This window comes from Bombus terrestris, chromosome 7 (genome assembly GCF_910591885.1).
Source record: "Bombus terrestris chromosome 7, iyBomTerr1.2, whole genome shotgun sequence".
In the NCBI taxonomy this organism is placed as follows: Eukaryota; Metazoa; Arthropoda; class Insecta; order Hymenoptera; family Apidae; genus Bombus; species Bombus terrestris.
In genome coordinates this window covers 7,206,424-7,222,854 of record NC_063275.1, presented here as the reverse complement: position 1 = coordinate 7,222,854, position 16,431 = coordinate 7,206,424, and the positions used below count along the sequence as shown (strand labels likewise).

The window sequence follows — 16,431 nt, the reverse complement described above, 5'->3', positions numbered from 1 at the left end:
GCGACTACGCAGAAGTCGACTCGACGCTCGTTATTGAAATTATAGTTTCCTTCGGGGCGCTGTCCTGTAAAGGATTTTCCTCTATAATCAGATTGACAACTGACACCATGCAGCTGAGTCGGAGCCCGCGATTTCAGGGTTAAAATGCAGTAGCGATAAATTTTTAGGTTTCGCACTCGGTTTTTGCACTGGCGTCTGAATTAACTCGCGCATGATAGTCATATGCTCTTGCATTGTTATAACCGGCACTGATCCCACTTCTGATGTCGGGTTAAGCGTTAGATTCGTGGGCGTATAACAAATCTTCATTCGGACTAGCCATCATTATTGTACAATAGAGATTATATTTACGCATATAAATATTGATTTTTACAAAGTTTGACAAATAACCGTGGTGATTAAACACTCGAGATGTTAGTGATAATGTTCTTAGGTTCAATAACAAATCCACGGTCAACGGGGTAACTCTTTGTTAAACGTAGAATATATTTTGAAGCGCAAGGTAACGTTTGCTGTGACGCTCGGTATAATAATGGACGTAAAGACGACGTGTAAAATTCTCCAAGACGATCGCAAGAATAATAGACTGATGGGAATTTTCCCCTCCTTACGATAGCGTTTATTCGTTGCATATTGCCCGGGGATATCAACAAAATTCCAGCCGCCGTTGCTAGGCAGACCCGCGTACAGCTAACATTGCTCCTGCCCTAGGTTTGATTGTTAATACAACGTGTGTGCCACAATACTGGCACTTCTCTGTTAGGTAAAAATGTTCATTCCATGACCGTGGCTACGTTCGGCGACTAGTTGTGTCACCTCGACCCCAAGCCCGTCACAAATCTCGGGCAAACATTGAATCATAACAACTATTTCTAAGTCTTATCATTTAAGTACAGCTATAATAAATAGTCTAGACTAAAGTATTGGGGATCTTCCCAAAAATTCCAAAAGAAAGGCCCCGATGTTCTGTGATCTCCGACATATATATACATGAACATACAACAACACGCAACAATACATAAAATCATTAAATTTTTGGTTTCAGTCAAATATTAGCAACCAAACATATGCGTAATGTTATGGTAGAATTTCTTCGTTAGTATAATATTAATTATTTATATTAATATTATTACCCATTATTATGGCCCATTATTTTCTAAGGAATTTTCTTTATATCATTATTTTCCGAGATATTCATGTCAAGTTTCTTTTCTTAAACGGAAATTTATTCTCTTCAAATTATTTGATAGTATTTCTGAAGACGAATTCATTAACTTTTCGAGTGTAGGGTCGATTTCAATTCGCTTAAATTTATTGATTTTTAGAGAAGAGACTTCTTTGGGAAGCACGGATGGCTGCTTTGTTGTGTTAAACATTGCTTTCTGCAACACATATAAAGGATCTGTATCAAAAACTGTAGCAGTTTTGAGTAGCTCAGCTTAAATTGATTTTGACTGAGACCATACGAGCGTTGGAACGATGCGCTTGTTACGTAAACTTGAGACTTAGATTATAAAGAAAGAAGGTTAAACCGTAACCCAATAACCCTTAACTTTCCTTTTCTCAAACTATAAATTTTGTGATTACAATGATTTTACAGAGGTAGAATGATACTGCATCAGAGAAAGGTGGAACAAGAACTGCTCCAGCTGGCTGAAGTCTCGGCTTATATGCATTTTGGTTTGGGGATGTTGTAGGGCTTGGTGCAGGTTATGATATGCAAAAGAGTCTGAAGGTCGGGGGTCGATGTCTTATCTCTGGTGTAGATTAACGATGTGGTTGATGTCACACGCTGTGCGTCAAGCGTAGAAGAAATAGGCGTTGTAGAAATAGGTACATCGTTGTATATGAGAATACACAGACGAACGTCGTGCGATACTGTCAACGCTGAGTTACAGTCAGCATAATAACCGTGTATGTAAAAATTCGAACAGTTTGTAATATTCTGTGATCATAGGTGATTATAATACGCTATGCTTCTTTAGTTTTTCTTCGAATAATCAAAATTAAGGGCTTTTTTTAAGAGCTTCCCTATTTAGCGATATGGGATAAATGATAGACTTTTCTATTTTGTGGTACGCAGCAACAGTATTCCATAGCAAATTTGATGGAATGACCGTATTGTATTTTCATATTTGGTAATAAGGAATTATGATACTCATTCCACACATACATTTCGTATTGCACTTTAATATTTGATAGATTTATAACTTTATATTACAACATAATGAAGTATACGATGTTTATTGAAAGTGATTTAAATAAGAATAGGCAAGATTTCATTTTTTTCACAATGAGTTGACAAAGACAAGCATTGTTCCATTTTTAGCGGTATGGAACGAATAAGCTCTGTAGGATTTTTCACTATATTATGTTACTTCATCCCTCAAAGTCTCAATTAGTGTTTATTTTGTTTAGAAATGTGAGAAAATAATGGAGATATCAGCTTCGCAAATGGAAAAATTCAATAAAAAAGAGGCCGCCTGGTAAGAAGATTCGTTATAGATCTTATATGTCTCATACCGCACACATTAACAACTTTATTTACATGTATAAAATCGACGGTAACAACAAAAATTGTATTATAGTGTCGAAAATCCAAATTCCAGTTTATTTGCATCTTGTAGAATTGTTTGGAGCTTATGGATATTCAGGTACAATGCAGCAACATTTTACAACAAAAATTAACAATGTTGTTGAACTGTGAACGAAGTAATTTTGAACATTGAAAGAAACTTTCTGTGGATGCTCGTTTCACACGCAGAATCAACGACGAGTAATGTGATAACAATGTGAAAGTGATAACAATAAATAGTTTAATATGTATCTGACACAAGTAAGAATTAATAATTTTACATAGATTTGGGTATTCGTAATTAAATGAATTGATGCTTGCTGAATTCTATCTGATGACAATTCGATTTGAGTATCGCTCCCTCCCTTCCATGAGCACGTGATGCCCTTTCTCCTGGTACGGTTAGCACGCTGTCTAATATTCGTCCAGATTCCCAGACTTCAGTAACTTGTACCGTTATATGTATCTTCCCATTACTCTCCAGAAATCCTAAGTTTGTAACTCGCCATTGTTTATCGAGATTATAGAGATTGATTTGATCATGGAAATTGATCATCGCGTGCGAAATAGATTAGAATTTTAGAGTGTGCTATTTATGATTTCCCCTTCCTTAAAGGATTGAAAATCCATCTCAAAAATAACTGTCTTAACGATCATGCTACGAGCTTTACCGACAAAGACTTCACGTTGTTCTTTTGTGTGTCTTTCGAATACAACAGATGTAATTCAGTGAGATTTAGTTATTTGGTAGGAAATGATATGTATCATCTCAATTATGTATCTCATACATGTAGGAATGTAGTATAGTGTAGTATCGTGGACAGATTCCCTGGGAGATATCAGGTGTGTGTTGTCAAAGTTGTCGAGGAGTGTTGTCAAAGTTGTCAAGGAGTGTTGTCAACGTATTAAAAGAGAACGATTGTAACGAGACTAGTGAGTGACGAATCGTGACTGCGTAAACATAGATTGACGGAGCATCAAACAATATTGTAACAATCATACCGTTACCAAACCTACTAGCATTATATCATTTTTTACATACATATATAATTACATTGAAATTGATAAAATTACAAAAGATTAAGAAAAATTTAAGGAAATAATAACAAATAATAAAAATTAAGGAAAAGATTACAAAATCATGTACTATTCAGTAATAAATATTTAGTATAGCTATGAAATTTTCAGAGAACCGATTATGCATTTATATCTTACTGATAGCGGTGTACGTATAAAAGTACGGTACAGGAAAAGGAAAATTCAAATTGAAAATGTCTCACGAATTAATATTGTACCTCGACACTTTTCGACGCAGAATGTTCTAAAGAATTTTCATATATAAAGTGTTCGGCTACAGGCGTCACAAAATTTAAAGAATGATTCTTGAAGCTAAAATAAGATGCAAATCAAGAATAAGAAAATTGCATTTTCGATTTCCTTTTTTAATTATTGATAATTACATGGGTAACAGTTACCCATATACATATACCGTTACCATATATATATATATTACCCATATACATAATCACATGGGTAACAGTTTAGATGGTATCAGCTGAAAAGTGAGGTGTGGTTGTATGATCGTGGAAAGATTTTGACAAGGAACACAAATTTAATAAATACAATATGAGCGGACGAAAGATTGCCAAAGAATTGTGAAACAAGTATAATTGGCCCACTATTTCAAAAGGAAATAAAGCTAATATAATGAACTATAGAAAGAACCCTACAAGAAATAGGACTAAATTAGAATAGAGGAAGTTCTGCCCGAGCAGCCGAACTAAACGAACGTGTGAAACAGTGCTTCAGTGAAAGTGCGTCAATCGGTGAAAATAGAGTGACTAACGACAACGCCCATCGTCAAATGGTGGAAAATGCAACAGCAAATTCCACCAATAAAAATAACAATCAAAGGTGAAACATATTATTTCATAAACAGAGCTACAAATACAACAAATCTAAGACAACCACTAAATGAAGATCAGGAGTGCTCAGCTATAAATGAAATAGAAATGGAAGCATCACAAAATAATGAGGAGAATAAAATCAACAGCGAACTAACCCACCAGGATGAAAGCTGGAAGATGGTATCTTCCAACAAAAAACGTAAAATAACTCCAGGCACAAGTGCCGCAGGAAAACTAGATACAGAAAAGCAGCGATGGCTGCAAGAATTACCATTAAGAAACTCCTTCAGCTCACTAATGGAAGAAATAGACGCTGACCCGACAAGTGAAACCACAACTAATTCAACTCACATTGCAAAACCACCACCAATATTTGTTGAGGTCCAAATAATAGACCCGCTTATTAATCTACTAAACAATATAGTCGGGAAGGATAATTACACAATAAAACAAACAAAATTAGAACAAGTAAAAATTCAAACAAACGCCCCAGAAATTTATAGGAAAGTGATAAAAGTATTAAAGGAAAAAAATGCTATATACCACACGTATCAGCTCAAAGCGGAAAGGAACTACAAAATAGTTACAAGAGGTTTGCTTCCAAAAATCAACACAAAAAAATTAAGTGATGAATTAGCAACAATTGGCCATCAAACAAGAGCAATAAACAATACAACAAGATACGATACGAAGGAACCGCTACCATTATTCTTAATAGAACTTGAACTCAGAACCAATAACAAGGAAATTTATGAAATCAAAAAATTCTAAACACAATAGTAACAGTGGAACCACCACGCTACAAAAAAGATATACCGCAATGCATGCGGTGCCAACAATACGACCACACAAAAAATTATTGTAACAGAAGCCCGGCATATGTTAAATGTGCAAAAAGTCATTTAACAATACACTGCCCATGCACAGGAAAAATAGAAGAAGTTAGATGCTGTAACTGTAACGGAAACCACCCAGCCAGCTATAAAGGATGTGAAGTAAGAAAACAATTACAACGTAAACTGTTCACGCCCCTACGAAGCAGGACAATCACTAACACACAAGCCCAACAGGACAGCACAAATCCTGAAATAATTCCAAGTACAGAGAAAGCAACAAACACCAAACCTATCAGCACCAACACCATTGGTGGTCTAAGCTATGCTCAAGTAACCAGCCAATCAACACCTACACACAACCAATACCACAGCAATAGTAACAATGACACTGCAGAAATCAAAGAACTGCTCAAACAATCCATAAAGAACACCGAAATGCTAACCAGAATGATAAGCGAACAAAACGCAGTACTCAAACAGCAAACCCAACAAATCACAGTCATGCTACAACTAATTACAAACGTGCTAAGCAAAAAATAAAAACGGACATTCTAAAAATAGCAGCCTGGAACTCAAACGGCCTACAACAACGGGCCCTCGAAATTAAAACATTCATATACAATAACAATATAGACATACTACTCGTCTCAGAAACACACTTCACTACAAAAAGCTACTTGAAAATACCATATTACACCATATATGATACCAAACACCCCTCAGGAAAAGCTCACGGAGGGACAGCAGTGATAGTCAGAAACGATATCAAACATTATCTACACAGCCAAGTTAACAAAGAATATTTACAAGCAACCACTGTTACAGTTCAAACTAGCAGCAACTACTTCCAGTTGTCAACAGTATATGTGCCTCCGCGACACAAAATAACAACACAAATGTGGGAAGAATACTTCCAGGACCTAGGGGACAAGTACATCGCAGCGGGAGACTACAACTCAAAGCACACGCTTTGGGGGTCAAGAAACATTACACCTCGAGGCAGAACACTGGAAAAATACATTAGAAATAATAACCTCAATATATTATCCACAGGAACACCGACACATTGGCCGACTGACCTGAACAAAAAACCAGATCTTCTGGGCTTTGCAGTTACAAGGGGACTAAACACAAATAAACTAAAAATAACACCCAACCTCGAGCTCAGCTCCGATCATACACCCATAATAATTGAATACAGAAACAAACCAATACACTATAGCAAACCAGAAACACTATGCAATAAAACCACCAAATGGCAAACTTTCAAAGAAATAATAGAAAGCAAAATAAACTGCAACATCCCGTTAAAAACTCCTGAACACATAGAACAGGCAGTAGCAACATTGACAGCAACTATTCAAGAAGCAGCAAGGACAACCACTACACCCGAATCAACCAGCAGACAAACAATAACAATCCCGCAAGAAATACTCGACAAAATCAAAGAAAAAAGAAAAGCAAAAGCAAAATGGCAAAAATACAGAACCCGAGAAAACAAAAAACACTTAAACAAACTTGCAAAGGAAATAAAAAACAAAATAAAGGAGCACAACGATAACGAATTCGCAAAGTTCATAGGGACACTCTCCACACACGAGAACACCAACTATTCACTATGGAAAGCCACGAAAAAAATAAGGAAGCCAATAATACCCGTCCCGGCAATCAGAAAAGCAGATAACACATGGGCAAGAAGCAACGAAGAACAAGCTGAAGAATTCTCCAACCACCTCTGCAACACATTCACACCACACATCATCAACAACAGCAACCTCAAAAGTCATACGGAGGAGGATCCACAAACCACTATTACCACAACCGACAAGGAATACACCATACCTAAAACATCAGCACAAGAAATTAGAAACATAATTGATAAAACAAAAAACAACAAAGCGCCAGGAATCGACCTAATCAATGGTAAAATCTTGAAAAACCTTCCGCCAAAAGTAATAAGACTAATGACAATAATATTCAATGCAATTCTAAGAATTCAATACGTCCTCAAACCATGGAAATTAGCACAGATCAAAATGTTACATAAACCAGGCAAAGACCCGCACCAAACTGCATCTTACAGACCAATATCACTGCTTCCAGTATTCTCCAAAATATTGGAAAAAATAATATATTACCGGATGAAAACAATAATAGAGATAAAACAACTAATACCGGAACACCAATTTGGATTTAGAAACAAACACTCCACGATAGAGCAAATGCACAGGGTTATCAACGAAATAATAATAGCATTAGAAAACAAGGAATACTGCACAACCCTCTTTATGGATATAGAGAAAGCATTTGACAAAATAAACCATGAATGCCTACTACAAACAATTAGGAAACAATTCCCGGAGCTAATACACTAATTAATAAAATCCTACCTAAGCAGCAGAACCTTCGTAATAAAAACCAAGGACACATATTCTGAAGTTAAAGACATCAAGGCAGGGGTACAACAAGGAAGCGTCCTAGGCTCAATACTATACACATTATACACGGCGAACATACCAACAACTACCAATAGCACAGTACTGACATTCGCGGACGATACAGTTATACTAGTCAGGCATACGAACCCAGAAAAGGCAGTCAAATTACTACAAGAACATATCACAAAAATAGAAAAGTGGCTACAAGAAAAACAAATAAAAGCAAACCCCAATAAATGCAACCATATTACATTCGCACTGCGAAAACAGATACCATCAGACAAAGTACAGACCGCAAGGAGACAAATGCATTGGCTAACAAGTCGAAAATTCAAATTAAGCATAGAAAATAAATTAAAAATATACAAAACGATCAGAGAACCAATCTGGACGTACGGAATACCACTATGGGGGACAGCAGCAATGTGCCATATAAACAAAATACAGATAATGCAAGCTAAAATTCTTAGAACTAAGGTGGTATAGTCCGTGATGATCGTCCGTAATCGCTGGTCCTCGTCCGGAGTAATTGTCGCTAGGAGCTGTAGATGTTGTTGCTGGAGTACTGCTGATTTTCCTTCTAATTTAGTTGTGTAGAAGAAAAATCGGACTCCGGGATTCGAACCCGGGTTCCGAACATTCGTAACCTAGGGCGCTAACCACTTTTTTTTTTATTTATATTTATTAGTTTTTGTGTATTACATATTTGTATTTTCCATTATAAACGATGAATTCGGTTGTGAGGTGGTTCAGGCAAAAGTACCGATACGCGACGGCACGACATAGCCATGCAATATTACATTTTTTTTTTAGGTTTACACTTGTAACTTAAATTTAAGTCGCTGTAGAGCGGTGCTTATGTACGATATTGTTTTTTTTTTCTTTCCATTCTTGTCTTGAGTACATCGCAGCGGGAGACTACAACTCAAAGCACACGCTCTGGGGATCAAGAAACATTACACCTCGAGGTAGAACACTAGAAAAATACATTAGAAATAATAACCTCAATATATTATCCACAGGAACACCGACACATTGGCCGACTGACCTGAACAAAAAACCAGATCTTCTGGACTTTGCAGTTACAAGGGGACTAAACACAAATAAACTAAAAATAACACCCAACCTCGAGCTCAGCTCCGATCATACACCCATAATAATTGAATACGGAAACAAACCAATTCACTATAGCAAACCAGAAACACTATGCAATAAAACCACCAATTGGCAAACTTTCAAAGAAATAATAGAAAGCAAAATAAACTGCAACATCCCGTTAAAAACTCCTGAACACATAGAACAGGCAGTAGCAACATTGACAGCAACTATTCAGGAAGCAGCAAGGACAACCACTACTCCCGAACCAACCAGCAGACAAACAATAACAATCCCGCAAGAAATACTCGACAAAATCAAAGAAAAAAGAAAAGCAAAAGCAAAATGGCAAAAATACAGAACCCGAGAAAACAAAAAACACTTAAACAAACTTGCAAAGGAAATAAAAAACAAAATAAAGGAGCACAACGATAACGAATTCTCAAAGTTCATAGGGACACTCTCCACACACGAGAACACCAACTATTCACTATGGAAAGCCACGAAAAAAATAAGGAAGCCAATAATACCCGTCCCGGCAATCAGAAAAGCAGATAACACATGGGCAAGAAGCAACGAAGAACAAGCTGAAGAATTCTCCAACCACCTCTACAACACATTCACACCACACATTACCAACAACAGCAACCTCAAAAGTCATACGGAGGAGGATCCACAAACCACTGCTACCACAGCCGACAAGGAATACACCATACCTAAAACATCGGCACAAGAAATTAGAAACATAATTGATAAAACAAAAAACAACAAAGCGCCAGGAATCGACCTAATTAATGGTAAAATCTTAAAAAACCTTCCGCCAAAAGCAATAAGACTAATAACAGTAATATTCAACGCAATTCTAAGAATTCAATACTTCCCCAAACCATGGAAATTAGCACAGATCAAAATGTTACATAAACCAGGCAAAGACCCGCACCAAACTGCATCTTACAGACCAATATCACTGCTTCCAGTATTTTCCAAAATACTGGAAAAGATAATATACGACCGCATAAAACCAATAATAGAGACAAAAAAACTAATACCGGATCACCAATTTGGTTTCAGAAACAAACACTCCACGATAGAGCAAATGCACAGGCTTATAAACGAAATAATAGTAGCACTAGAAAACAAGGAATACTGCACAGCCCTCTTCATAGACATAGAGAAAGCATTCGATAAAATTAACCATGAAAGTCTACTACAAACAATTAGGGAACAATTCCCGGAGCAAATACACCACTTAATAAAATCCTACCTAAGCTGCAGAACCTTCGTAATAAAAATCAAGGACACACATTCTCAAGTTAAAGACATCAAGGCCGGGGTACCACAAGGAAGCGTCCTAGGCCCAATACTATACACATTATACACGGCGAACATACCAACAACTACCAACAGCACAGTATTGACATTCGCGGACGACACAGCTATACTAGTCAGGCATACTAACCCAGAAACGGCAGTCAAAATACTACAAGAACACATCGTAAAAATAGAAAATTGGCTACAAGAAAAACAAATAAAAGCAAACCCCAATAAATGCAACCATATTACATTCACGCTACGGAAAAAGACACCACCAAACATCCTATTGAACGGCACGCATATAACGCAAACAAAGCATGTCAAATACCTAGGACTCCACTTAGATCAAAAACTCACCTGGAAACTACACATCAAATCAATAGTAGAAAAAATACAGAAAACAAGAAGACAAATGCATTGGCTAACAAGCCGAAAATCCAAACTAAGCACAGAAAACAAGTTAAAAATATATAAAACGATCATAAAACCAATCTGGACGTACGGAATACCACTATGGGGGACGGCAGCAATGAGCCATATAAACAAAATAGAGGTAATACAGGCTAAAATCCTCAGGACAATAGTAAACGGACCTTGGTACGTCAGAAACGAAGATATACGAAGGGACCTGGGAATGCCAACGGTCAAGGAAGAAATCAACAGATACTCCGAGAAATACAAATTAAGAATAGCAACACACATAAACCGGCTAGCTGCGGAAACATACAAAATCACAAATATGGACAGAAGACTAAAAAGGAAGCACCCAGCAGACCTTATAAAGGACACAACCTAAGAAACACGAGGATGGTACCCCGCTGGGGGTAGCCACCAACATGCTAATTTAACCGTTAAAAAATTCCACCAAATGTCCAAATTGGACAAATTGTGAATTTTAATAAATAAATAAAAAAAAAAAAAAAAAAAAAAAAAAAAAATTCTTGTCTTGAAAACTTGGTCGCAAAAACATTACAGTTCGTTAGTCTATTTGGGAAGAGATGAGAGAGGGTGGACTGGGAGGGGAAGGCAGTGGTGTCCTGTGGAATTATTACAATATTTATTTACATATTTACAGTATTTACATATTTACAATTTTATACGGTGATAGATTTGACACGCCGTTCTGTGGCTCTTTATCTTGTTGGTTTTATTATGGTTTCGGTATCCACCAATATCTTTTTATGTTTTTTCTGTGCTTGTCTTCTATGTCTTTTGGGGGGGGGGGGGACATGTTGTATCTCCGCCTAGTGTCTGCACCGTCCATCTAAGTTTTCCTCGCAGAATATTGATTTAATCCCTATCTTTCTTTTTATATGTATTTTTATAATATGCATCGTTTGGAAATAAGTAACCGAAGATTAAGCTATTTTCTTTTATCTTCGCAGCTTGCGCGAAGTGGTTTCTTGTTAGTTTTAAGATGTGACAATCGATGCGGTGGATGTTGACTAAGTCGTATATTTTTTTACTTTTTACGTATTTTTTGTATCCGCTGTGTTTTGATCTGTAAATACTCAGGGAAGCTCGGATGCATTTTCTTTCGAATATTCGAATTTTTTTCATTAGTGAAGCTAGTATGTTGTACCAGATTGGGCAGCAGTAGGTTATAATAGGTTTAATTAGCGTTTGATAGCACAGGATTTTTACTTTGGTATTGAGATGTCTGGAGTAGAACAATCTTTTCGTTTTCCAGAATGCTTTGCTGGCTTTGGAGAGTTGAATTTCGATGTGTTGCTTGTAGTTTAGTTTATCATCTATATTTACTCCTAGATATTTTACGCAGTTTTTGTGTGGTATGAGATCCCCTTCGTTTGCTTTTTCTTTTAGTTGGAATTTTTTACAGTGTTCCCTTTCTATTGAGCCGATTTTACTTGTCTTGGGCCTAAATAGTATGGTTTCGCATTTACTTCCATTGATTTTTAGTTTCCATATGTAATAGTAATCGCTAATTTTGTTAAAGAGTTCTTGCAGTTCTGTTCTTATCGTTTTGGTTTTGCGGCCTGTTACGTAGATGATTAGATCATCTGCGAAGGCTATGGAGCGTTTATGGGTGGATGTGTTGAGATTAAAGAGATTTAGTAAGTCGCTATTGTAGATACTGAAAAATAGCGGGGAATTTACTGTTCTTTGTTGCAGACCGTTTTCTATGGGGAATTCTTTGCTTGATGTGTGTGAACCGTCGGTCATTAAGAATGTTTTATTTGTTATCATGTCCCACACTATTTTAATTAGGTATTCTGGAAAGTTCTTTTTAATCATTTTATAAATAAGCCCTGGGATCCAGACTGTGTCGAAAGCTCAGGCGCTAACCACTGCGCTGTCGTCGTCCGACACTAGTAAGTGTCGAGTGGTGATATTTGGCTTGTCGAGTGCCGCCACAGAACGATAGTAAACGCCCCATGGTACGTTACAAATGATACAGAGGGATCTGGGAATACCAACGGTCAAGGAAGCAATTAGCAGTTATGCGGAAAGATACAAGGAAAGAATAGCAACACACCCAAACCGGCTAGCTGCGGAAACGATCAGCACCTCAAATATGGAAAGAAGACCGAAAAGGAAACACCCAGCAGACCTCACAAAGGATATAACCTAGCAAACGCGAGGGTGGTACCCTGCTGGGGGTAACCACCATCATGTAAATGTAACTGTTAAAAAATTCTACTAAATGTCCAAATTGGACAAATAACTATTGCCTGAATAATTTATATTATATCGAATAACTATTGCTTGAATAAATTATATTATAAGTTTCAATTCATTAAATTATATTTTATGGAAAATCTTTTCTATTTCATTTACGACTACAGCTACAGACTACAGACTACATTTACATATGTATACAGTTTGAGGATTGTTGAAGTGGTCACCACTTCTAGGAAAGCTCCACATCTGGTCTTTTTAGCTTTCTCAAGCGCTAAAGCCATCGACAGCACATAGACAAAAGAATAACAGGGAGGCAGACCATAAACAGTAGACAGGCGACGTTGGCTTCGGGGTTTTCAGTCATAAAGTAACACTGCTAGCGTGCGGATCTGGACTAGCTCAAATTGTATTCCTGTATTTCATTATTAAGTCAAATATATACTTTGTATCTTACACTTTATCCACGCGTTTTTCTCTCTTTGTATACCGAATAACCTCAACATGAATAAAAAGAAATAAATAAAAAAAATCCATAATACTTCCTTCATTCTCACTTTACATTATTTGATCCGAAAGAGAAAATCACGGACATACTGATTTCATTTCGATTTCAAATATAACGATTTTTCTGGATCAAGAAGCATCGCATAAAAAATAATTTATAAGACGCTTTAGTCGTCACGAAAGGCTTCCATTTTCTTACTAAGGAGTTCACGTGCGGACGGAAGAAGCCTCCCAAAATTTCAAGAGTGCGGCTGTAGGATGAATCTCCTTTTTTGTACTGACAATGAGTATGAGTATATTACTATACTGCATCGTGGTGTTCGTTTTTTGTAAGAGTACACCACAATGAAGCGTAACCCAACTTGGTCCTGTAAACGGATCTAGACATCCTGCATAGGAGCTCGAATTACACAGGATTTTTGATTTGTTCTCATCCAAACTTCGAGAACTTCCGTGCAGATGTTCCGCTCTTTTAGAAGATTATCTAAATACGTTAAAGTGATGAAATATTTTGTATTACAATATTTTTTAATTAGGGAAACTTTTTAAATTCAATATTTTTTGTTTTATAATTTATAATTTATATTTTACATTTTATACTTTACACTTTTTGCATTTCATATTTTATATTTCATATTTTATATTTTGTATTCTATATAGAAAGGGGCGATACTAATAGCACAATCGGGGACAATTTTACGTGGATGTCTAGAATAAAATTTTTTTATATAATGCTTTATTTTCGAGAAAATCGAGTTTGAAAATTTGTCAAGTATACTTTAACTTGGCTGAGTATCGACTAAGTATAAGTAAAAGATCCATAGATGGTTATTATTTGTTTTCAACAAAATAAAATTCAGTTATGTACTAATCTAGTAAACGCGTAATGCATTTTGAAGTTTATTTTTCTCGAAAATAAAGCATCTTATGAAAACATATTATTCTACATTTTTTTTACTTTTTTTCAAAATGGAGTTAAAAGACCTGTTGACTGCATACTCTTGTTCAGTCCGAAATTAGCCAAATATACTTATCAAACCTTATACTTATCAAAACTTCAAAGTTGACTTTTTCGAAAACAAAGCCTCAAATAAAAAAAATTTATGCCAAAGTTTTTCTTATTTTTTAGCATAGAATAACTCCCTATCCGGTTATACTACGATTATCGCCCCACTCTATATTTTAGATTTTAGATTTTACAAATAGATAACCTTATTTTTTTATTTTTCACCCTTGAAAGTGCGCTACCACGTGGCTGTGTCTACAAAATTAATGTTCGCTCTATCGTGTCTTTCTCTCGACTACATAATCTACAGTTTTTCTTTTCTGCTTTTGTCCAGAATTTATTGACTCACAAAATTTTTTTTTTTTTATTTATTTCTTAATATTCACAATTTGTCCAATTTGGACATTAGGTCGAATTTTTTAGTTCTTCATAGAAATTATTAATATTAATAATTAATCAAATAATTGCCATACTAATAATATATTCAAGAAATATAATCAACGCCATTCTAATGTATCTCTACTAGCACTCAAAAGTATCCTGTAATTTAATTAGAGTATCACAATTAATAATTATGTGTTAATAAATAATGACGATATTCTGTATTAGTATTATATTATTATGACAGCAAAATTACTTATAAATAACTAATAGATATGGAATCAACTAATTTGATTTGTGAAGTGAAATCGGTTATGATACAATTTTTTAACAAAATATTTACCAAGATATTATGGAGAGCTTATTTATCCTTGTTGAGGTTATTCGGTATATAAAGAGAGAAAAACGCGTGGATAAAGTGTAAGATACAAAGTATATATTTGACTTAATAATGAAATACAGGAATACAATTTGAGCTGGTCCAGATCCGCACGCTAGCAGTGTTACTTTATAACTGAAAACCCCGAAGTCAACGTCGCCTGTCTACTGTTTATGGTCTGCCTCCCTGCTATTCTTTTGTCTATATGCTGTCGATGGCTTCAGCGCTTGAGAAAGCTAAAAAGACCAGATGTGGAGTTTTCCTAGAAGTGGTGACCACTTCAACACCCTCCCTAAAACACTACATCCCAATAAACAATTATATCTGAATATTTTCTAACTCTCGTCGTAAATATCTGAACCTTGATTTTGTCAATGTCTTCACAAATACATTTGCCAACTGCCTTTCTCTTTACCATTCAAATTAATTTATTACTAAAAAAACTACGAGAAGACTAAACAGATCATGTAGAGTTTTTTTTTTTTATATTAGAAGTGATAGTCACTTCGACACCCTCCCTAAAAACTCTACATCTCTATAAGCAATTACCTCTTAACATCTTTTTTATTTTTCAAACCTAACTTTTGTCTTAAATATTCAAATCTTGGTTTTGGCAACGCTTTTGTACATATATCTGCCAGTTGCTCTTCGCTTGTTACATATGTTACATCAATTTCGCCTCTATTGTATAAATCTCGCAAAAAGTGGTATCTTATATCAATATGCTTACTTCTTTGATGGAATTCAGGATTCTTAATTAATTTTACGACACTAGTATTATCTACACATAGCGTATACTTAAATATCTCTATTTTGCATTCGAGAAATATTTTCTTTAGCCACATAATATCTTTCTTTTCGGATCTCATCGCTTCGTTAAAATCCACTGGTAATTTTTTCGCTACGTACGTTACTGGGTTACTATAAAAATCGGTTCGCTTGTTCTTATCTCTATCTCTAAATTGTCTCACATTCTCGCTAGTTATAAAAGGTTGTTTTTTAGTTTCACTCTCTGCACTTTCATACGTACATACTCTATCGCTCTGTGCACCCACATCTTCGCGCTCGACAATTTTCGGTAAACTTAACGAATTTTTCAGTTTCTCGTTCGGGCTTGAATATTACGTCACGGCTTAATATTACATTTCTTACGGTCGGCACGTACACTCGATACCCTCGTCCGTCATCTAGATAGCCTACCAAATATCCTTTGTTAGCCTTTCTGTCCAATTTCCTTCTCTTTTCCGCAGGTATGTGTGCAAAGCATTCAGTACCGAAAACTCTAAACTTTTCTACATCTGGCGATTTCCCGTACCACAGTTCATATGGTGTTTTCTTGTCTTGTCTTGTCGG

General features: G+C 35.8%; 1 long non-coding RNA gene across 1 annotated transcript; it reads left to right on the top strand.

Annotated features, from left to right (window-relative positions):
- Positions 1 to 1,888: 1,888 nt before the first annotated feature.
- LOC125385394 lies at positions 1,889 to 13,008 on the top strand. The gene is made up of 3 exons (XR_007224592.1): positions 1,889 to 1,957; positions 2,419 to 2,486; positions 12,434 to 13,008. It is a non-coding gene; the product is annotated as an uncharacterized LOC125385394 (long non-coding RNA).
- The last annotated feature ends 3,423 nt before the right edge of the window (positions 13,009 to 16,431 follow it).